Source organism: Dendrobates tinctorius, unplaced genomic scaffold (assembly GCF_039654945.1).
Source record: "Dendrobates tinctorius isolate UK_male_01 unplaced genomic scaffold, ASM3965494v1 ptg000082l, whole genome shotgun sequence".
Taxonomy (NCBI): Eukaryota; Metazoa; Chordata; class Amphibia; order Anura; family Dendrobatidae; genus Dendrobates; species Dendrobates tinctorius.
The window spans coordinates 8,778,318-8,802,812 of record NW_027361750.1 but is presented as its reverse complement, the minus strand read 5'-3'; the positions used below and the strand labels follow the sequence as shown (position 1 = coordinate 8,802,812).

Genomic DNA, 24,495 nt, shown 5'->3' with positions numbered 1-24,495 from the left:
ACTTGGATGCCACCATGAAAGTGAAGCTCATTTTTTGCTATGTAATGGGCTGGTATAAGTTTATGGTTGTCTTTTTTTTTTTTTTTTTTTTCTTTGCGTTCAAGAAAAACAGATTCCGCACGGTGTACGTTCGAACTGCAATTTTATCCGGCATTTTTTGAGCAACTCCGCCCCTAAAAACCTGGGAAAAAGCTCTTGCAAAAATGATCAAAAGAATTCCTTAGTCACCCTTGACGGCACCACGAGAGAGGGGAGCCGCCCTTCAGGGACAGGAAACCTTCAACATAAAAAGGGCGGCTCCTCTCTCCGCATCAGTTGGTTTCCTGTCCTTGATGGGGAATCCTCAAGATAAAGTCTAGAAGATAGAAGAGGATGCCTGGGCCGGGGTTTGGCAGATATGTGTCTGCTGCGGCAGCGCCTCGGAGGCCACAATAGTGTGCCCTCCCTGAGCAGCATGTGGAGAGGCCTCGTTTGCGCCATGCCACACCACCCAGAGCACATCGATGCCTGGAAGGAAGAAAATTAGGAAGTGGATGCCCGGGCCAGTTGGATTTTGTAGACCCGGTCTGCTGCCGAGGTACCGGTAGCACCTCAGAGGCCAGGCTATCCTGCTCTCCATGTGCGAATGGAGGCTGGACTCCGGGGGACGTTCTCTTTTTTTTTTTTTTTTTTCTAATGGGAAAAACGACTTACCGCTCGTATTTTGGGCTTTGGAGTGTCTTTTAAATGCTTTAGTCTTCCAAAAACGCCCAATTGTAGAAAAGAAAATGCTTGTCACTTCTTTGAAGTGGCTCCTTATGGAAAATGCTCCAAACTTGGCAGTGTCCCGTCTAAAGGCAGCAAAAAATGTTTCAGAAAATGCTGACACGACGATTGAAAAACCCCTTCAAAACCGCTGCAGGGAATCCTTCAGGAGGAGAGCTTTCTGCAGCAGTTTCCACTAGAAACTCCTATACTGCAGGATTACTGTGAACAAGCTTTCCTAGGAAAACCTCGTTTGTCGGGTGAACCGATCTGATCAGTGGTCATTTAATGCTTTGCACAGTCTAAAGGCCCCGTCACACTAAGCGATATCGCTAGCAATATCGCTATAACGTCACTGGTTTTGTGATATTGCTAGCGATATCGCTACATGTGATACTTACCTCCGACCGGCTCCCCCGCTGATCATCGCTGATCGCGCGAGAATGGCCTGGGCTGTTTCTCGTCGTCAGCTTCCTGTGGTGGCGCCGACGAGCGACGCGTGGACGCGGGCGGAAAGGCGTCAGGATCGCTGCGTCTGACAGGTAAGTAGCGACCCCCGACTGCTGCTATGTCGCTGGTGAGATCTGCCTGTGTGGCAGCTCACTAGCGACCACTTGACGATGCACCAGCGATCCATATTGTTGTCGGGATCGCTGGTGCATCGCTGTGTGACAGTACCCTTAGGCAATGTTCACATGCTGCATTTTTGTCATTTGTTTTTTTTCCAGGAAAACCGCAGCAGATTACTGTGTCAGCAAAATGAATGAGATGTCTGCAATGCGAAAAAATGCATCAAAAATTTGTTTATTTTACGCAGCGTTTTTCCTGCCAATGCATTTGAACGTGTGCACATGGCCTAAGCGGACTCCTTCATATACTGACCTGTTACCTCTAAGAAAAGTCATATTGTGCATGTTGAGACATTGATTTGTGTGCAAACGTCTATATAACCTAAATATTTGTTCCATATTTTTAAGTACCCATATCTGAACCCGGGGGGGGAATCATTGTTCCTTGGTCTGTTATTTCCATCGCCGATAGCTGGAGCAGTTTCCCTGCGTGTACGATGTCCCGCTTTACACTGTATAAACCATTATTCATCCTGCACTAGTGGCTCCTAGCAGTATATACTGAGCCGGAGCACCATGTCGGTACAAGGGCAGTGCATAGGTGTGCGGTGCATGGGTGTGCATCCACACTGCGATCATTTAACAAACAGAATCAAATGTGTGTGTATATATATAAAAATAAAATGCGCAAGTACCCTGTAGTGAGAATATAAATAGTGATAGTACATTTACATAACATGGGGTACTTGGTTAATGCTGTTTACGTTTTTTTTTTGTGTTTTTTTAAATCAAGACCATCCCACCACGACAAGGTGTACCCCAATTGGGATGGTACCTAACTTTTGTAGTTCATCTCGCTAAGTGTCAGCAGATGCAAAAATTGGTAAGGGCAGAGCAGGACCTGGGTCCCGAATGTTCAGACACTTGCTCATGGAAATGTGTGTAAATAAAATGTAAGCTGGGCCCCAATTTGTATAAAGTACAAAAAACTTTTATGAGGTGGCTTTTACACCTACATTGCACTTATTCCAACATATACTCTGGCTCAATTTTTTTTTTGTTTTTAGCTTTTTGCACTTTTGTACAAACTGGGGCATGGCTCCCCCTTTTTTCAGCAGTTCATTTTGCCTACACAGCTTTCCACGGGTGTCTGAACAGCCAGGACCCAGGTCCTGCTCTACCCTTATCTATTTTTACCCCGCTGACACAGATGAATTGTGGTACACTTTGTCGTGGTGGGATGGCCTTTACTGTTAGTTTTGATATTTAAAAAAAAAAAAAAAAAATATGTTAACACGTTAATGATTGCCAATATGCCTTTTAACAGCGGCAGTTAAGGGTACTTGTTTCTCAGGACCGCTTTGTAACGGCACTTAGAAATAAGGGTTTAGCCCCCCAGCACCGCAAAATGTCCGTGGTCTAGGCTACTGGGAATAGCTGAGACCCTAGAGAACATGATCAGAGCTGGTTTTTAGGGTCCCCCATCACCCGATCGCCGCTATTCACCGAATATCATCGATTAAAAAGAAAAAAAGTCTGATTTACAATTCATTTCTCTCTCCTCTAATATGATCTAGAATATCTGAGAAAAGAGAAATTGGATCCACCGAGCTCCCCCGGTGCCTCCGCCATCCCTGGGCCCTCTTGATTTGTCCCCCGGCCCGCCGCATTATTTACTGGAAAAAAGAAATGGCGAGCCCATGCGCAGTGCACCTTCCAAGATCTGCCAGCTGGTACCCGGCATAGGGAATTTTTCCTATTGGTTCCTTTTGATCACTGTCATAGAGCATATCACAGTGATAAAAAAAAAAAAAAAAAATAGTAAATCAAATCTCCCCTTTTGTCACCTCCTTAAAAAAAATTATAAAATAAAAAAAATTAAATTGTTTTCCATTCTTTGCACTTAGAGTTGGAGTTAGAATTGAGGTTTTATTCAAAAATAGAAAAAAAAATGGATGACGATATTACGGCTAGCTTTGGAGCAGATGATCACTACTCGAGTTTGCATCGGGTGCTCGGGTATACACAGAGTATTGCAGATCCTCACATGTTGTTTTTTTGTTTTTTTTGGGCTGTCTAACAGCCACAAAACGTGGGGCAGGGACTTGAGCATGTCACGCAAGCACCCGTGATATTCGGTGCATACCCAAGCGCCTGATACAAAATGGAGTAGCGATCACTGTGCTCAACACAAATGTCGATACATTGAACATGACAATCTAATGGTATCAAATTCTGTGCCGTACCTCTGGGTTCAAAATGCTGGATAAAATCTTTGAGGGGTGTAGTTTCCAGAATGGGGTCACTTGTGGGGGGTTTCCACTGTTTAGGCACATGATGGGCTCTCCAAACGCAACAAGGCGTCTGCCTTTGATTCCAGCCCATTTTGCATTCAAAAAGTCAAACGGCGCTCCTTCCCTTCTGAGCTCTGCCATGTGTCCAAACAGTGGATTTCCCCCAAAAATGGGTTATCGGTGTACTCAAGAGAAATTACACAACAAATTATGGGTTCATTTTCTCTTGTTTAAACTTGTGAAAAATAAAAAAAGTTTGGGTCTAAAGTAAATTTTTTGTGAAAAAGTTAAATGTTCATTTTTCCCTTCCACATTGCTTCAGTTCCTGTGATTCACCTGAAGGGTTAATAAACTTCTTGAATGTTGTTTTGAGCACCTTGAGGGGTGCAGATTTTATAATGGTGTAACTTTTGAGTATTTGCTGTCATATTAGACCCCTCAGTCACTTCAAATGTAATGTGGTCCCAAAAAAAAATTTTTTTTGTAAATTTTGTTGGAAAAATGAGAGATCGCTGGTCAACTTTTAACCCTTATAGCGTCTTTATAAAAAAAATCATGTTTACAAAATTGTGCTGATGTAAAGTAGACATGTGGGAAATGTTATTTATTGACTATTTTGTGTGGCATGACTTTCACATTTAAGGGCACAAAAATTAAAAGTTTGAAAATTGCAAAATTGTCAACATTTTTGTCAAGTTTTCTTTTTTTTCATAAATAAACACAAGTCATATTGAAGAAATTTTACCACTAACATGAAGTACAATATGTTGTGAAAAAAACTCTCAGAATCGGAGGGATCTGTTGAAAAGTTCCAGTTATTACCTCCATAAAGTGACTCTGGTCAGAATTGTAAAAATTGGCCTGGTCATTAAGGTCAAAATTGATTTGGTCACTAGGGTGTTCTATACATGTGCTATTGATTCACTTACTACAAGGTGTTTGCTTATTTTATTTGTAGCAGTATATATTGTCTGATCAATGTATCTTTAGATGTACATTTTGCTGTTTTAGGCAGTGCACTTAGCAGTAACCAGAGTTGGACTGGCCCACCAGAGAACCGGAGAATCCTCCGGTGGGCCATGGCTTCTTCTTCAGGAGGGTTCATAGTGCAAACCTTGAGTGGGGGAGAAAGGTGGGCCCTCAGAATCAAATCCTCTGGTAGACCCAATGTTCTTCAGTCTGACACTGGCAGTAACTATGGCCATTTCTTGCAATTTAAGACAAACGTCCTTTTAACTGCTTATTGACCCGCATGTATTTCTCATTTATTGTTGTTTAATTATAAGGTTAATATATTGTTCCCTATATTGGTGATGGCAGCCTTTCTTGGCCTGTGCTGGTCCAATAAAGAATCTTTTTTGCCGCTTTACTATCTTAAATGGACGCCGGTCAATACTTTTTGGGCCGTTTTTGGTATTTTTTGCCTTTTATAGGGGAATCTGAGCCGTTGAACCTGCATGTCTTTGAATATTACAATGTTTACGCTGCCTTATTAATTTACTTTTTGTGGATGGGCCGAATATTACTTGTACTTGGTGTTATAAAATGTTTTGTTACGTAGATTGGGCGATCTCCTAGGGTCGTTCTTGTTACTCAAATGTGAAAAGTAATAAGTAGTAGAAAGTAAGAGAGTAGGGACAGAACATGAACATCGGGTCACGTCCAGCATCTCTAGGTCACCCGCTGGTTTACTGGGCTAAAAATGCTTTGTGTAAAGATTGTGTAAATCCTCTTTAGACATACACTGTGTCCTTATTGGTTTTCGGCTATCTGTTATTGGATCGCTCTCAGAAGACTATGCTGTTTTCAACAAAATAAAATTGTATTTGGTTTGGGAATGGAAAAACTCCCCGGAGATAGAAGTGGGTATAATAATTGCTGCCCATTAGGGCATTGGATGTGAAAAAAAGCCTCTACTCAAGATCCTTCTCTATTAGCCGGAGCAGTGGGTAGGATTGTGTGCGCTACGAGTGGTGTATCTCGTTTGGGGACAAAGGATTGGGCATGTTGAAATACAACATGCCTGATCCCTTTTTCCTTGACATTCACTGGGAAGTGTCTGGCCATCCCATCCTCTACCCACACAGCCTATATTTTGGGTGCCTTTCCTGCATTATGCTGTTGGCTGTAGCTTTTGTGGCCGGCGTACCTCACCACTGAGTGCTCCAGGTGATCTGTGCCTGCGTCCTGGTATCGCTTTATACTTGTAGTGCTTCCTGCCAGCTGGGCCATTAATTACCCTGTAGGGAGTGATGTCACGTTGGGCTGGATAGGAAGCGCATTGTTTCATTGGGCATCCTATAAGGAAGCAGGGCGAGGTGACAAGTTCAGATGAAATTGGTGAATGGTGACCATATGAGGTGGCTGTGGACGTTATGTTTTGTGTAGTTTGTGTGGAGTGCTTCCTCCACTGTGGTAGAAACGACTGAATTCCAAGTGAACTTGATCTAACAGGAAACTTGTTTGACAGACACGTGAGCTCATGCTACGGCTTTTACAGTGTTGTGTAAGGTGATATGTTAAGTGTAATCCTGGTGAAGGTGTGCTGTGTGAAGAAAACTGCAGCAAGCCCCTAGTATGGTCTGTCGATGGTGAGCACACAGAACCAGTCACGTCCCGTAGTAACACGGCCATATCTGCCGGCTGTATGGGCCTGGACTAAGGTTTTCCCACTTACAGTAGTGTTCAAAATACTAGCAGTCCAATATAACTAACCAGATGAATCGCTGTTTTTGGTATAAATTATATTACCACATGTCAGACAATTTACCAGTTGGTGCAGTAGATTCTAGGAAACCCACAGACTCGGCATTCGTGATCTGCAGGTTTTTGAGTCTGTATTAGAATTAATTGAAAGGGGTTGTGTTCAATATAATAGCAGTGTGGCGATCAATCCGTGAGGTCAATCATTCTGTGATGAAACAGGTGTGAATCCGGTGGCCCTTATGTAACGGTAAAGCCAGGACATGTACATGCATTTCTCATTGAAAGCCTGAGAAATATGGGTCATACGAGACATTGTTCAGAAGAACAGCGTACTTTGAGTAAAAAGTTGATTAGCGAGGGTACAACTTATAAAGAAGTGCAGTCAGTGATCGGCCGTTCAGCTAAAATGATCTCCATTGCTTTAGAATGGAAAGCCAAACCAGAGCGACGTGGAGGAAAAGAGAAGATTACCATTCGAATGGATGGGAGAATAGCCAGAATGGCAAAGGCTCAGCCAGTGATCAGCTCCAGGATGATCACAGACAGTCTCACGGTACCTGTGAGGACGGACAGAAGACACCGGTGTGACGCTAATCTCTTAGCAAGAAGTCCCCGTAAAGTCCCACGGTTAATAAGACAGGGCCTGAAGCGGATATAATGTGCCAAAGAACACATCAACTGGCCTAAAGAGAAAAAGAGAAACATTTTGTGGACTGATGAAAGTAAAATTGTTCTTTTTGGATCCAAGGGCCTCAGACAGTTCATCAGACGACCCCCAAACTCTGCGTTCAAGCCACAGTACACTCTGAAGACAGTGAAGCATGGTGGAAGCATCATGATATGGGCATATTTCTCTTACTATTTACCACATACCAGGGAGCATGGACCAGTTTGCATATATTAAAATACTTGAAGAGGTCATGTTGCCTTAGCTGAGGAGGATATGCCCTTGGAATGGGTGTTTTAACAAGACAACGACCCTAAACGCATCGGTAAACAAGCAAAATTGAAAAATTTTGGTTCCAGTCCAACAAAATTGAGGTTATGGAGTGGCCAACCCAATTCCCGGACCTTAATCCAATAGAACACTCGTGGGCTGACATCAAATATGCTGTTTATGAGGCAAAGCCAACAAATGCCAAAAATTGGTGGGATGTAGTGCAAGCGTCCTGAGCTGGAATAACAGTGGACAGGTGCCAGACGTTGGTTGACTCTATGCAACATAGATGTGAAGCAGTTCTAAAAAAAAAACCTGTGGGTGTACAACTAAATATTAGTTTAGTGATTCACAGGAATGATAAATAGTCGTAAAAAATAGTAGATATTGTGAGTTTTTAAAGACAAGTGCAGATACTGCTATTTTTTTTTTTAGAATAGCCCAAAGTTCATTTTTTGTTATTTTTTTGTAAAGTAACGGTAGTTAAATTATATACTGTATTTTTTGGATTATAAGAGGCACTTTCGTCCAAAAATGTTTTTGGGGAAATGGGGGTGCATCTTATAATGCAGATATACCTTACCGGCCGCGGTGGAGCAGGTTCCCAGGGTCGCGGCTGGAGGAGGAAACAGTGGAGCGTTGCTACAGGCCGCAGGCTGGGATGAGGGGGTGTTTGGATGTGTGGCACGCTGCTGCGGGTGTCTGGATGACATTTTGTGAAAAGCCTGAGCCCCCGCAGTTGGATGGTTTCGTATTGGGTGGACTCCGGGAAAATGGCTGCTGAGGGCGGCGCATGCGCAGATGGAGATCTCATCTCCCGAGATATTTGTGCCGAGATCTCCATCTGCACATGCTCCGCCCCTGGCAGCCATTTTCCCGGAGTCCTCCGCATAGGAAACCATGGAACTGTGGGGCCTCTGGCTTTTCACAAAATGTCGGCAGAACCCCTGCAGCAGCATCGGAGACACCTTCATCCCAGTCTGCGGCCTGCAGCAATGCTCCACTCTTGCCTCCTGCAGCAGCGACCCTGGGACCCGGTGAGCAATAAGACGCCTGGATTTTAAGAAGCGCCACGATTTTATTAAAAAAAAAAAAAAAAAAGGTTTTTTTTTTTCCTATTTTTCTCCTGAAAATTTGGGGTGCGTCTTATAATCTGAAACGTCTTATCTGCAAAATACGGTACATTTCTCTTCATGTTTTGAATTGGAGAACAGTGTGCAATGTTCCCAATGCATGGAAATAAAAACTAGTATAAAGCTTTTGTGATGAACTCATGAACTCGCTGCTATTATTTTGAACACTACTGTATGATATAAGATCCCTTATTTGGGAAACAACACCCTAAAGCCACGTTCACATTTTCAGTATTTGGTCAGTATTTTACCTCAGTATCTGTAAGCCAGAATCGGAATTGGGTGATGACGTGTTTCTATTATATTTTTCCTCTGACTGTTCCACTCCTGATTTTGGCTTACAAATACTGATGTGAAATACTGAGCGTGTAAGGGTGTGTGCACACGTAAGCATTTTTTCGCGTTTTTAAGACTAGCTTCAGACTAGCGTTTTTGCCCGCAGCGCACGGCTCCGCTAAGCCCCTCCCCCTGCTGCGCCCCCTCCGGTCATCTCCGCCTAGTGTCACACATCGCTGCATGCGATTTGCACACCCTATCTTTAGCATAGGGTGCGCTGGCCGTGCGCTAGTAGGATTTTGCGTGCGTTGCGCCCTTTTGACGGTGCGCCAGACGCACCATGTTGCATTTTGGTGCGCTCGGAGCACCGTCAAAAGGGCGCAGCGCATGCAAAATCCTACTAGCGCACGGCCAGCAAACGGTCTGCGTATCCTTTGCTAAAGATAGGGTGTGCAGATCACATGCAGCGATGTGCGACACTTGGCGGAGGGGGCACGGCAGGGGCGGGGCTTAGCGGCGCCGTGCGCTGCGGGCAAAAACGCTAGTCTGAAGCTAGCCTAAGCATTTTTTTTCTGGCAAAAACGCTTAAACGCTTACAAGAAGCATCCCATTCATTTGAATGAATTCCGTACTTTTTGTGCATATTGATGCGTTTTTTTTCCATTGAAAAAAACGCTTCGCGGTAAAGAACGCAGCATGCTCATTAATTTCGTGGAAAAATCCGCATTTCTAACTATATTCTATGAGACTGGGGATGCTCTGGAAAAAATTGCGGCAAAAACGAGCAAAAATTGCGGCAAAAACGCGCGTTTTCTGGGAAGGAGTCCGTTTTTTTGTCAGGAAGTTTCTGCATACGTGTGCACATAGCTATTACCCGCCATCTCGCCTACAAATTTACTCTCCTGCCAGATATTCTCATATATAGAATGGATTTCAGTTTCCCAACACAATATCCTTTTTTGCTTTGGTTCAGTGTGTTTAATGGTTTCCATTATAAACGGGGACATGACGGACGCTGAATACAATGGTGCCTGCTGTGGCGTCCATCGCTTCGTTGGTGAGAAGAAAGCTGCATGCTGCACTGTTTTTTCAGCAGCGTGCCTTGTGTACAACCACATACTTGACATCTCTGAAAAGCATCTTATGGAAGCGTGTCCTTCCTATGAGAAACATTGGCTCCACTGACAACTCTTTGGTACGGAGCGTCTATGTCAGCATAGACTACATTGCTGCCACAAACTAATCCAATGTTTTTGCCATTACTATCAGTCTAACTAATTGGTATTAAAAAAGAGCAAGAAATGCATAAATAATTATTCTATATACCGTGTGTCTCCGGAGTTCAACCATCCCCTCCTTGTTCTTAAGCCCCCGTCACACACAGTGATCTTGGTAGCGAGATCGCTGCTGAGTCACAAGTTTTGTGATGTAACAGCGATCTCACCAGCGAGATCGCTGTGTGTGACACTTACCAGCGACCGCCCCCCTGCCGGGTATCGCTGATCATGCTGGAATGGCCAGGACATTTTTTTGATCGCCGGTCTCCTGCTGGACAGCACGCATCGCTGCGTGTGACAGACGGGAGACCAGCGAGCTGGAGCTGGTAACCAAGGTAAACATCGGGATTCTAAGCGCCGCGCGGCGCTTAGAAACCCGATGTGTACCTTGGTTACCAGCTCCCTGCACCAGCACGCTGGTAACTAAGGTACACAGTGGGTAACTAAGCGACGTGCCTCGCTTGTTACCCGCGTGTCGCTGTGCTGATCGCTGGTGAAGCTGCCTGTATGGCAGCTCACCAGCGATCCTGACAAGTTCACATCGTTGTCGGGATCGCTGGTGAGTCGCTATGTGTGACGGGGCCCTTACAGTTGCCGCTCCCCAATACGCGGTGAATAGATGACTGTTTTTGGGACAATCCCTTTAAGCGCTGCTCCTTGGCCTTTGCCGGCTGAAAATAGAAGAGATCTGGAGAAAATGAAGCCGTTTCTCTGACCGTTTTATACAACACTTGTTTGCTTTAGGAACACAGAAATAATCCTGCTGACAATAGCTTGGGCAGAATGATTTCCTGCTTACTTGCATGATTCATTTTTCGGTTTACTCTCCCTTTATGGACTTTAGCAGGTACAGTATGTAGTTCAGCTTTCCTAGAATATTCAGAGACACCATGATATAAAAGGAGCCATATTTGCATGAGTGGCTAAACTACAGCCAAAATGTTGCATCCCAAGACCGTCGATACTACATCTTATTTGGAGTGCTGCCCTCTTTACTGTAGAGTCTGATGTAGGTGCTTCATGCCAGCATTTTTTCCACCAGTAGACGTGAACCTACTTCAAGACTTGATCTTCTGTTTCACCATTTTTATTGAAGGTCAGGACAATTTCACAACTGAAATTAGTGGTATGGCTGTATAGGTTGTGGTACAGCAGTGACAATGATACTGTCATGCAGTAATTCATTGTGGTCAGTGCTGAGAAATCAAGTTTTAAGTTCTAGCATGTCCAGCTGGCCTCATCATGGAATAGTGGCTGCTGAGCTGAATAATAACTAGTTTGTATCTTTTAATTTCTCCTCTCCATTGTGGAGATACTAACTTGTAAAATGTAGGTTATATTCTATAATGAGACTAACCAGGCATTAGCAGAAATTCTCCTCTGGAGGCGTGTACTTCTCGTATGACATTGACCAATAATAAACAGGCAGCAACATACAGGGGGAAAAAAAGGTCACTCTCCCACAATAGTTTAGAGCAGGTTACTTTTGTGTGAGACATGTAATGAGTTTTCTCTCTTCACTGAACTCACTGCAGACCTGTGTGTGATTACAAAGCACCAGGAACAAACACCTTTCAGCTTTCATGTTGCCGCAGTCATTGTGGAAGATGGGGCAGTACAGCAGAGCTGAGCTTAGTCTTTTTACAAACCCTTGTTGCAGCTGTCCTCTCTTTGCTGTCAACTCTGCTGTATCCCCTTTACTCACAAACTGGCTGAGGTGACATAAAAGGTTTATGTTGTCAAACTACTCTCTCTTTTCTGATCCCAGAATTTGGTAATCACGCACATCTGCGTTGAGCTCAGTGAGGAGATCAGACAGACATTACTCACACTGAGAAAACTGCTCTAAGCTATTGAGGGGGCGGGTTCATTTTTTTTGCCTTGCTTATTGCTACCTGCTAATGATTTGTCAACCTCTTACAGGTGAATCAGTACACGCCCCCAGAGACAAATCTCTGGTAAAAATCCCCCGTTAACACACAGCGAGATCGCTAGCAATATCGCTGAAACGTCACAGGTTTTGTGACGCAGCAGCGATATCGCTATGTCTGATACTTACCTGCGACCGGCTCCCCCACTGGCTATCGCTGATCGCGCAAGAACGTCCTGGACCATTTCTCGTTGGGCGCTTCCTGTGGCGCCGACGAGCGACGCGTGGAGGCGGGCGGGAGGACGTCAGGATCACCGCGTCTGACAGGTAAGTAGCGACCCCCGACCGCTGCTATGTCGCTGGTGAGATCTGCCTGTGTGGCAGCTCACTAGCGACCACTTAGCAATGCACCAGCGATCCATATCGTTGTCGGGATCGCTGGTGCATCGCTAAGTGTAACGGTACCCTAACTCTCAATTGGATTTATCATAAATTATAACCTTAACTTTATATCTCTGCAGCAGAGAGAAGAAATGTATAAGATAAACAATAATTTTCTCAGCTCTGCGGCCACTATTCCGTGACGTGACTAGTTTAATATGCTCAAGTTGGTGAAATGTCCTCTTTAAAGTAAAATACAAATTATTCTGGAAGTGCATTGGGTGGGTGTCATTGCACTGTGAGTGCAGCAGCATGCCACAATGCACTTCCAGGCAAATTTGCTTGAGACTCTAGAGCTTGATTTCTGAATGGTGAATCTGTCACTTTAATGTACAGGTTATTGATAATGTATGTAAAGCGCTGTGGATTAATGGTGCTATATGAATGAGTAAAATAAATAAATAATGGTGACACATCAGATTTACTACAAAACCGATATCCTTTATGTTTTTGTACTAGGACAGAGACGCCCATGCTGCTGATTTCAGTAGTAAAATCGTCCTGGCAGGTTCCCTGTTGTTACCCTGCTCAAGTTTTCCGTTCTTTTCATCAAATTATGAGCAGACATTAGCGCAAAACTGCAATAACCGGAGTGAAAATCAGGAGAGCAGATTTCGGAGCGCCCTAAACATATGGTAAAGATTTCAGAGGAAAATGGGGAATAAAATGAAGGTTATTTATATGTTGATGAGAAGTCGCTTTTAATGTAAATTAAATGAAGATTGTGCAGGAGAAGAGAGCGCTGGTAATTGCTAGTGACTAATTGTAGAGGCTCGGAGCCAAATGCTTCTGGCTTAGAGACACAGTAATGGATTTGTTAGAAGACGGTGGCTTGAGAGTCGGAGGTTGAGGCTGGCCGGCCGGCTCGGTCTGCTGTCAGACATCTGCGTGTGTGACCTGGACTTACTGTTAGTCCAGCATTTAGCCGTCTGTTTATCACATGGACGGGGGAACGATGGGGCTCGATATGGACATGAAACCCTTAAGTACCTTGTACAGTGAAAGAAACAAATTCTGAAATTGCTCCAAGTCGTCTCTACAATGGATCTTTTAATTGGGTTTCAGGGCTAATTAGTGAAAGAGGTTTTATCTCTCCCAAAGCCTTAGAGCTCGCATTAGCCAGTAAGAGCTGAAGACATTAATTAATCATTAATCAGAGCAAGGCAAATAATTCAACTTTTGAGAGTTTCAGTGAATCTAGTTCCAAGGTCAATATATTACGGGAATATTGCAGATTGCAAGAATAGATTGTGCGGCCAAGTGACACAATTAACCCTTTGCCGGCAACAAACAATTAGCAGTGGGAGCTATATATAGATCATTCTTTATGGGTCCGTGATGATAATATAATTTACTGACTGCCTTTGGATTGGATTCACTTGTTGGTTATACTGAGTAATTATAATGGAAAGAACATTATGCAATCACCTTAAAGGCTAAAAGGGTTCTCCCGCTGAAGACCTTTGGGTTGCGACCACAAGGCGTGGTCAAGCCTCCGCCAGCAGCAATAGCAGCACAATGATGAAACGGAATTATGCGGCACTCTCCTCTATGGGAGGGCATCGGTTTGGCTTGGCGGTCTGTCTTGCATTTTGGTCTTACCTTTTGGTATATGAGTAGGAGATGTCCTTAATGTCTTACTGTGGGGAGTGCTTGGATCTTCATGGAGGAAGAAGGGTTAACCTGCTTTAATTATGGAATCTCATTATTAAATTTGGTAATCTAACGTTGCAAACAGGAGTGGTGCATTCATGGGTTAGAAAGTTCAAGTTCCCTGCCTTTGTCTCCCAGATACCGGCAGCAGAATACAGGCTGCCATTTATTTCACACTATAGGTATGATTCATTATTGCATTGGTGTCATTTTTTGGTCTAGTTTTCAGAGTTTTTTCATATTTGTCATTTGCACCTTATTTTAATTTACAACTTTTTTAAGTCTAGTGTTTTAATAGCCCACCTTTTTTTTTTTTTTTTCCATTGTGGACGGTTTTGGAGTTTCCACATGTTTTTGGTTGATGAAAAGACCTTTTTTAACTTTGCAGAAAGTTTAGGAACCACTTGTACTATTTTAAGTGACATTAGCCTAAATAATGTCAACAAATAATACAATATGATGATAGTGTTATGAATAGAGATGGGTGGATGTTCGGGTTGCAAAAAGTTCGGGTACCAGAACAATATCCGGACCTGGACCCCATTCACTTAAATGGGAGGGCGGCAAACACCACTTCTGATCGGCAGTGAAACCATCCCCGCTGGTCAGAGAGCCGCTGTTCCCACACTGTCAAAAGACAGCGTGAGTGCTCAGCTGTGATCGGAGGTATAAAGTTTACCTCCGGTCACTGGTGTCAGCTGATGGGACTACTGATCCCCCTCATCCGACATCTGCTGCCGCTAATTACAGTGAGAGCAGGAGCGGCGGATGGGAGTAATCATCAGCCGGCTCCCGCGCTGTAAATAAATAATTAAAAAAAAAATGGCAGGGGTTCTCCTGTATTTTTGCTAACCAGCCAGGCAAAACTCACAGCTGGGCGCTGCAACCCTCAGCTGTCAGCTTCAGCAAGGCTGGTTATCAAAGAATAGAGGGGTCCCCACTCTGTTTTTTAATTATTTAAAAAAAGCATGTGGGGTCCCCGAAATTTTTGACAACCGACCTTGCTTAAAGTAGACAGCTGGGGGCTGGTATTCTCAGGCTGGTAATGTGCCATGGATATTGGCCCCCCACAGCCTAAAAATAGCAGCCTGCAGCTGCCCAGAAAAGGTGCATCTAGCAAGGTTGGTTGTCAAAAATGGGGGGGATCCCATGCCAGTTTATTAAATTATTGGAAAAACAGCGTGGGGACCCCTCTATTCTTGATTACTAGCCTTGCTGAAGCTGACAGCTGAGGGTTGCAGCCCCCAGCTGTGAGTTTTGCCTGGCTGGTTAGCAAAGATACAGGGGAACCCACACCGGGTTTTTTTTTTTTTTAATTATTTATTTACAGCGCAGTAGTGGCTGATGAATACTCCCATCCGCCGCTCCTGCTCTCACTGTAATTAGTGGCTGCAGGTGACGGGACTACTGATCCCATCAGCTGACATCAGTGACCAGAAGCAAGCGTTATACCTCCGATCACAGCTGACCTTTCTGCTGTCTTTTGACAGCGTGGGAACTGTGGCTCTCTGACCGGCGAGGATGATTTCACCGCCGATCAGAAGCGTTGTTTGCCGTGATGCCATGCACATGACAGCGCGACAAACACCCAGTGTTCGGGCAGCCGGACCCGAACAATAACACGGACTTCCGGGTGAAGTCTGTGTTCGGTGTCCGTGCCTGAACAGTAGGTGTTCGGTATGGACACTGAACTTTACTGTTGGGTTTCGCCAATCTCTAGTTATGAATGAAATTCAGACTTTACAGTATGGATCTTTTTACACAAGTTTCTGCCCAAAACGAGCGCTGACTGACAATATAACATGATGTTCTGTGCACACGGCACTTCATCTTAGGCTATGTGCACACGTTGCGGATTTTGCTGCAGATCCGCAGCGTTTCTGGCCCTGCGGGTCCTCAGCAGAATCTGCTGCTCCGTTGTACAGTACTATATTACTCTATGTAAAATGGAAACCCCTGTGCACATGCTGCGGAATTTTCCACGCGGTTTTGCTGCGGTTTCAAATCCGCAGGAAGAAATTACGTGTCACTACTTTTCTGCTTATTCCGCTGCGGTCTACCATCTCCTCCATTGTAGAGGTGATAAACCGCAGGGTAATCCGCAGGTAAACCGCAGGTCTTTTGACCTGAAATTTACCTGCGGATTTTACAAAATCCGCGGGGAGAAATCCGCAGCACCCTCTTCATGTACACGCTGTAGATTGACAATCTTTACTGCAATCATTCTTTCTGATAAAATGTAGATATTCTTGCTAGCAAATCCCCAGTGTAGACGAAGAAATGGTTTGCTGATTGATCATTGATTGTTTTTATGCTGATCTACATATGCCTCGATCAGCAAACAAATCAGTGTTTTCTCATTTGGTGGCTAAGTGTCATGTTTACATGGTCTTATTCTTCTGCCGTTTTTGGGGTGTGCGAAAGGATCTTTACTTTTATTCTCTGTAACACCAACTTTCCTTGAGCAAACATCATCCATACATTGTTATACAGCGTATACTGATACACCAGTGTTCATGGCTTTATTAAAGGGAGTCAGGACAAAACAACTATTCAAATCAAGCACTTGCCCACTGTGCACCAATGGCTTAGGGCCCGGTCACATATAGTGATCTCGCTGGCGCGATCGCTGCTGAGTCACAAGTTTTGTGACACGACAGCGATCTCACCAGCTAGATCGCTGTGTGTGTGACAGCGATCAGCGACCGGTCCCCCTGCCGGTATCGCTGTAGGAAACCGCTGGACTTTTCTTTGGTCGCTGGTCTCCCGCTGGCCAGCACGCATCGCTGAGTGTGACAGGCGGGAGACCAGCGATCTGCTGGTAACTAACGTACACATCGGGTATCCAAGGGACGTGCGTCCCTTAGATACCCGATGTGAACGTTAGTTACCAGCTCCCTGCATCAGCGCGCTGGTAACTAACGAACACAGCGACGCCGCGTGCTCAGCATCGCTGTGCTGATCGCTGGTGAAGCTGTTTGTGTGACAGCTCACCAGCGATCCTGACACGTTGATACCGTTGTCGGGATCGCTGGTGAGTCGCTATGTGTGACTCCAGCTTTAGTCAAACAGTTCAGGGCATCTTCCCATCTATTGATTTTTCACTTTTTTCTCCCTTTCTCTGTCTCCTGTAAAGTCAGAGCTGTCAATCAAGGGAGAGGACTGTGTAGATTGATGCAAAACAGGGAATCTGTCAGCAGGTTTTTGCAATGAGAGCAGCATGATGTTGGGGCAGAGATCCTGATTCCTGTGATGTATTACTGGGCTGTTATTTTGTTACAATCATTGTTTCCACTGCTTCAGATTTACCAGTTTTCTGAATGCTGAGCCCTGTATAACCCAGCTGACGCCACTTATTGACAGCTTTCTTGTGTGTACACTGTGCATAGGAAGAAACTGCTAATGGATTTTATGAAATAAGAACACCCAGCCTAGTAAGTGACGCATCTCTGGAATCAGGCTCTCTGCCCTTACCACATGCTGCTCTCCTATTATGTAGCAAATACCTGCTGACAGATTCCTTTTACTATGGATACTGGTTATTTCTTGTATCTTGCTACTTCAGTTATTGGATTAGTAGAAAACACCGTAGATGTGTAGAGATGTTTTGACTTATTCACATACACGGCTGTAAGTGGACTGGATACACATGATGAGAGCATTATACTGCCTCTGTACAAATCTCTGATTAGACCGCACATGGAGTACTGTGTACAGTTTTGGGCACTGGTGCTCAGGAAGGATATAATGGAACTAGAGCGAGTACAAAGGAGGGTGACAAAATTAATAAAGGGGATGGGGGACCTACAATACCCAGAGAGATTAGCAAAATTAGGATTATTTAGTCTAGAAAAAAGACGACTGAGGGGCGAGCGGCGAAATAATAACCATGTATAAGTATATAAGGGGACAATACAAATATCTCTCCGAGGATCTGTTTATACCAAGGAAGGTGACTGTCACAAGGGGGCATTCTCTGCGTCTGGAAGAGAGGTTTTTCCACCAACATAGTAGGAGGATTCTTTACTGTTAGGGTAGTGAGAATCTGGAATTCCTTGCCTGAGGAGGTGGTGAAGGCGAACTCAGTCGAGGGGTTCAAGACAGGCCTGCATGTCTTCCTGGAGCGTAACAATATTGTATCTTACAGTTATTAGGTTCTTTAGAAGGACGTAGATCTGGCGATTTATTCTGACGGAATATAGCCTGAACTGGATGGACTAATGTCTTTTTTCGGCCTTGCTATGTATGTTACTAATCCCATAGGATCTTTTGGGTGTTTGTATGACTCATGTTATTGATAGCTTGCCTAATTCTATATATCAATAACATCATTGTACAATCTTTTTATTTAGTGACTTTTTTTTTCCCTTTACAGGTATATAACAGATTACTGAACAATAGGTTAGCGGAATACCTTTCTCCTGCTCCTCCGGATGCGTTAACAGGTAAATGTTTCATTGCTCTTTACTACTAAAAGGCAAGGTCCACACTTGCGAAATTTTTTTACACTAGTTTCTCTAGTCTATTTCTTAACCCATTGTGAACACCGTATTTCTTTAGCTGCTGTCCTTTCCAGTCATTTTTGGCAAATGCCTCTAGCTCCGTAATTTTATTACAGTATTGCAGATGCCGCGGCCGAGCTGTCTGGCCATCACATTTAGGTCCTCGTGAAAATTGCTCTGATACTTATTTTTTCTGCTTCCAAAATATCAACTTTCTTTAAAGAAATTTTTATTAGCGTTTTAAAAACAGATAAATCTTACCATATACCACAAGAACGCCAAATTCACAATACGTCCAAGTACTATTGGAATTTTAAAATAGAAATATTTCTGCTACAAAGGAAGAATAAATCTGTAGTAAGATAAAGCTTAAAGGGAATCTGTCACCTTTTTTTTCGACTATCAGCTGCCGTCACCTCCATCAGGGGCTTATCTACAGCATTTTGTAATGCTGTAGATAAGCCCCCGATGTACCCTGAAAGATGAGGAAAATGAGTTATATTATACTTACCCGGGGGCAGTCCAGGTCCGCTTTTGGTCCGATGGGTGTCGCGGTCCGGCGCCTCCCATCTTCTAACTGTGACGTCCTCTTCTTTGCTTCCCGTTGCGGCTCCTGCGCAGGCGCACTGTTCTACCCTGTTGAGGGCAGAGTCCTGCAGTGCGCAGGTCTACTACTAGTTGGGACTTGGGGCAGGCCATAGAGTACGCGGCCTCGCATTGTGTCCAGAGAACACCACAGAAGGGAGCAGGGGTGAATGGGGGGGGCAATCATTTATTGTAGGCAGGCAGGATACTACTGAGGGCCACGTGTTGGTGTTTAGTTATGTCAGGTGCAGATTGGCCACTTGGAGAAGGATGCGCAAATAGAGGAGATTTGGGAGTACGATGCCTTGTATAATTTTGAATAATAATTTCTACACATATGCCATCACCCTTTGTGTGACTAGGAAAAGGAGCGTTTCCAAAAGAAAAAGGGAGTTTTGTCATGACAGTCATTTTAGGAGTCAAGTGCCCAAACATGGAAGGGGGTAGAGATCCCCAAATGGTAAACATACGGGGTAATAAAGGGCATTACCAGGGAATAATTGTGCTTTGGAGATAAATGGACGCCTAATTATTTAATGACCATGACTAAGGCCTGCTAGCTGAAACGCGTTGGTTTTTCTGCAGTTCTGCAGTGTCATGACAATATGTTCGACTTGTAATATGCTTAAATGTGAAGTTTTTTACTTACCTGCTTTTCCATCATTGCTGGACAGTCCCTTTTTTTTCTACGTAACTATTTCATGCTATCAAACGTCCATATCAAAGGGAATGGAGCCATAAGAAATCACATTGGAATTTGAAGGACATCTAATGGGAAGGCCTTGGTTTTCGATGTGATAATCTGTATTACCCAAGGTTGAGCCCTATGCCGACTCTAAAGAGTGACGATTAGGGAGGTAAAGGTGAACGTTTTGGGGGAAAATCAGAATATCATCCATGAACTGAGAAATCTTTAACTGCTTCACCCTCACAAAAGCTCCACTAATTCTGCCATTCTCGCGTATACGATAGGCCAGTGGTTCAATACTCAATATGAAAAGCAGGGGTAGTAAAGGGTAAACCTACCACATTCTATAGTGTATGGGGTAATATAGGGCAAACCTACCACATTCTATAGTGTATGGGGTAATATAGGGCAAACCTACCACATTCTATAGTGTATGGGGTAATATAGGGCAAACCTACCACATTCTATAGTGTATGAGGGTAATATAGGGCAAACCTGCAACCTCTTATAGTGTATGGGGGTAATATAGGGCAAACCTACCACATTCTATAGTGTATGGGGTAATATAGGGCAAACCTACCACATTCTATAGTGTATGGGGTAATATAGGGCAAACCTACCACATTCTATAGTGTATGAGGGTAATATAGGGCAAACCTGCAACCTCTTATAGTGTATGGGGGTAATATAGGGCAAACCTACCACATCCTATAGTGTATGGAGGTAATATAGGGCAAACCTACCACATTCTATAGTGTATGGGGTAATATAGGGCAAACCTGCCACCTCCCATAGTGTATGAGGGTAATAAAGGGCAAACTTGCCACATCCCATAGTGTATGGGGTAATAAAGGGCAAACCTACCATATCCTATAGTGTATGGGATAATATAGGGAAAACCTACCACATTCTATAGTGTATGGGGTAATATAGGGCAAACCTGCCACCTCCCATAGTGTATGAGGGTAATAAAGGGCAAACCTGCCACATCCCATAGTGTATGGGGTAATAAAGGGCAAACCTACCACATCCTATAGTGTATGGGGTAATATAGGGCAAACCTGCAACATCCCATAGTGTATGGGGTAATATAGGGCAAACCTGCAACATCCCATAGTGTATGGGGTAATATAGGGCAAACCTGCAACATCCCATAGTGTATGGGGTAATGTAGGGCAAACCTGCCACATCCCATAGTGTATAGAGGTAATATACTGCAAATCTGCCGCATCCCATAGTGTATGGGGTAATAAAGGGCAAACCTGCCACATCCCATAGTGTATAGAGGTAATATACTGCAAATCTGCCGCATCCCATAGTGTATGGGGTAATAAAGGGCAAACCTGCCACATTCCATAGTGTATGGGGTAATAAAGGGAAAACCTACCACATCCCATAGTGTATGGGATAATATAGGGCAAACCAGCCACATCCCATAGTGTATGAGGGTAATAAAGGGCAAACCTACCACATTCTATAGTGTATGGGGTAATATAGGGCAAACCTACCATATCCCATAGTGTATGGGGTAATATAGGGCAAACCTGCCACATCCCATAGTGTATGGGGTAATATAGGGTAAACCTACCACATTCTATAGTGTATGGGGTAATATAGGGCAAACCTGCAACATCCTATAGTGTATGGGGTAATGTAGGGCAATCCTGCCACATCCCATAGTGTATGGGGTAATATAGGGCAAACCTGCCACATCCTATAGTGTATGGGGTAATAAAGGGCAAACCTGCCACATCCCATAGTGTATGGGGTAATATAGGGCAATCCTGCCACATCCCATAGTGTATGGGGTAATATAGGGCAAACCTGCCACATCCCATAGTGTATAGAGGTAATATACTGTAAACCTGCCACATCCCATAGTGTATGGGGTAATATAGGGCAAACCTGCCACATTCTATAGTGCATGGGGGTAATATAGGGCAAACCTGCCACATTCTATAGTGCATGGGGGTAATATAGGGCAAACCTGCCACATCCCATAGTGTCTGGGGGGTAATATAGGGCAAACCTGCCACATCCCATAGTGTATAGAGGTAATATAGGGCAAACCTGCCACATCCCATAGTGTCTGGGGGGTAATATAGGGCAAACCTGCCACATCCCATAGTGTATGGGGTAATATAGGGTAAACCTACCACATTCTATAGTGTATGGGGTAATATAGGGCAAACCTGCAACATCCTATAGTGTATGGGGTAATGTAGGGCAATCCTGCCACATCCCATAGTGTATGGGGTAATATAGGGCAAACCTGCCACATCCTATAGTGTATGGGGTAATAAAGGGCAAACCTGCCACATCCCATAGTGTATGGGGTAATATAGGGCAATCCTGCCACATCCCATAGTGTATGGGGTAATATAGGGCAAACCTGCCACATCCCATAGTGTATAGAGGTAATATACTGTAAACCTGCCACATCCCATAGTGTATAGAGGTAATATACTGTAAACCTGCCACATCCCATAGTGTATGGGGTAATATAGGGCAAACCTGCCACATTCTATAGTGCATGGGGGTAATATAGGGCAAACCTGCCACATCCCATAGTGTCTGGGGGGTAATATAGGGCAAACCTGCCACATCCCATAGTGTATAGAGGTAATATAGGGCAAACCTGCCACATCCCATAGTGTCTGGGGGGTAATATAGGGCAAACCTGCCACATCCCATAGTGTATGCGGGTAATAAAGGGAAAACCTGCCTCATCCTATAGTGTATGGGGTAATATAGGGCAAACCTGCCACATCCCATAGTATATGGGGTAATATAGGGCAAACCTGCCACATCCCATAGTATATGGGGTAATATAGGGCAAACCTGCCACATCCCATAGTGTATGGAGGTAATATAGGGCAAACCTGCCTCATCCTATAGTGTATGGGGTAATATAGGACAAACCTGCCTCATCCTATAGTGTATGGGGTAATATAGGACAAACGTGCCACATCCCATAGTGTATGGTCAAGTGTACAAGGAAAAAACTGCCGGTTATTGACCCCAGCCTGTGTCCGAGGTATATAGCCAACCTGATAATCCATGCTACCTCCTCCCCTGTCAGTGGTTTCAATGATATAATGGATACGTTCATATTACTGGTCGCTATAAATATTTGTTTTAATTATTGTGTTATATTTTCCATTTTCTTCAGTTTTGGCTGCTTTTACAAATGTGTTTCTCAGGACACAGCCGTGATCCATGCCGGTAATTTGGCTCTGCTGTGTAAGTGTGAATGCACGGCCCGGCCGCAGGTCTCCACCACCCACATAGGCCTGTGACGCTGTCAGGTTTGGGTCATGAGTCCTGCGGTAAGTCCGTACCCGGACCGTGATAAACACACGTCCTAACTTGCTCTAATGGGAATCTGTGCAAGTCTGCATTTTATCGCCAGCCACATCTGCGGCTCATAATACTGCTCTGTCCCTCCTCCATGCTTTACACTGACGCTCCTGTCACTGATGTGTGATGGAAGCTTTCACAATGAAATCTGGGCACAAAACAGATTTTTATTATTTCAAAATTATAATGATTCTAAACTACAAATGACTTGTGAAAAAGATGAGTATCAGGACACCGCCGCGTATACCGTAGTGTGTGCTAGTGATAAGGGAGGATACAATCCAGTTTAGTGTGTACTCCATAGGGTCATATTTGTCGTTGGTCCGAACTTGAACACTGAGAGCCTTACGGATATTTTGCAGAGCGTCATAACCCTTCACGTTTGCTTCATCCGGGGGGGCTGATGAAGCCACAGACTTGGATGGAGGAGCCGGGAGTCGTATAAAGTAGCATGGAGGTCCGCAGCGGACCCACCTATACACCGGGGATCACGATCCTCCTATAGCTGCGGTTACACTGTAACAGAAAAGTTTGATTTCAGGAGTATTTAGCATGAGAGGATGACTGTGCCCGAGAGAAAGCCGGCGCGCTGGCCTGTACTTTCCTGCTGTCAGATTGTGTGTTGCCGCATCCAGTCATTCCTTCCGCGATGTAATAAAAGAGCTGCGTATTATTTATAGTGTCAGGCGGTGTGCCTGCTCTCTGGCAAAATGGCTGTCTGTCAACGGGTTATGTCAGAGGAATGTTAAACCGCTCCCTGTAGTGAGTCAGTCTCCACTTGTTTTCCCTCACACAGGAAGCGGGGATTAGTGGGACGCTTGTGTACGGCGCAGGTATGTCGATGCCGAGTGTGATTTCTCCTCCTGCTCCTCCAGTGTTTGTGCATGTGAGTTATGATGGCAGGAGATGATCCGTCCTTACCAGGCCATGCTTTGTCATCCCATACTTAGCTGAGTCAGTCTGATTTTTATTTTTTTTCTGGGCAGCATAACAGAAATTACACTTATTGGACCTGTTGGCGCTGCTCTGCGGTACCCGGCAGCGGCCGCTACACACTGCATAGTGCTGCGGTTTGCAACGCTGTTCACATTGATTACATCCAGCCTCCACTAGAGCAAATAGCTGATTGGTGGCGGGAGATGGACGCCTGTCTAACAATGATCACCTGTTCCACTGATGAGGCCTTTAAGCCATTGTCAGCATTGTACTGTGTACTGAAAAGTGCTAGAATATGCACAATCATCTTCTGAAACATCCCAGATACATTTTTTCTTTCTAGCAGACAATAAATTAAACGGGTATTTTTACGAAATGTCTAGGAATTATACTATACATGACTACCCAAGGCTGAGGATAATGTTAATGTTTCCTTATACCCTGGAGTTATTGGCTTTCCACTAGGGTCAAGCGAGATGATATTCTCTCATTCAAGAGAATCCGGCTGATTGTGCTAATCACAG

General features: G+C 44.3%; 1 protein-coding gene across 2 annotated transcripts in view; it reads left to right on the top strand.

Annotated features, from left to right (window-relative positions):
* The window catches only part of NCOA2 (nuclear receptor coactivator 2), a 246,723-nt gene that overhangs the window by 48,873 nt on the left and 173,355 nt on the right, over positions 1-24,495 (top strand). For both annotated transcript variants that reach the window (XM_073583865.1, XM_073583867.1), the window contains exon 2: positions 18,276-18,345. The gene's annotated coding sequence lies outside the window, so the exon portion shown is untranslated. The remainder of the gene's footprint in view (positions 1-18,275; positions 18,346-24,495) is intronic.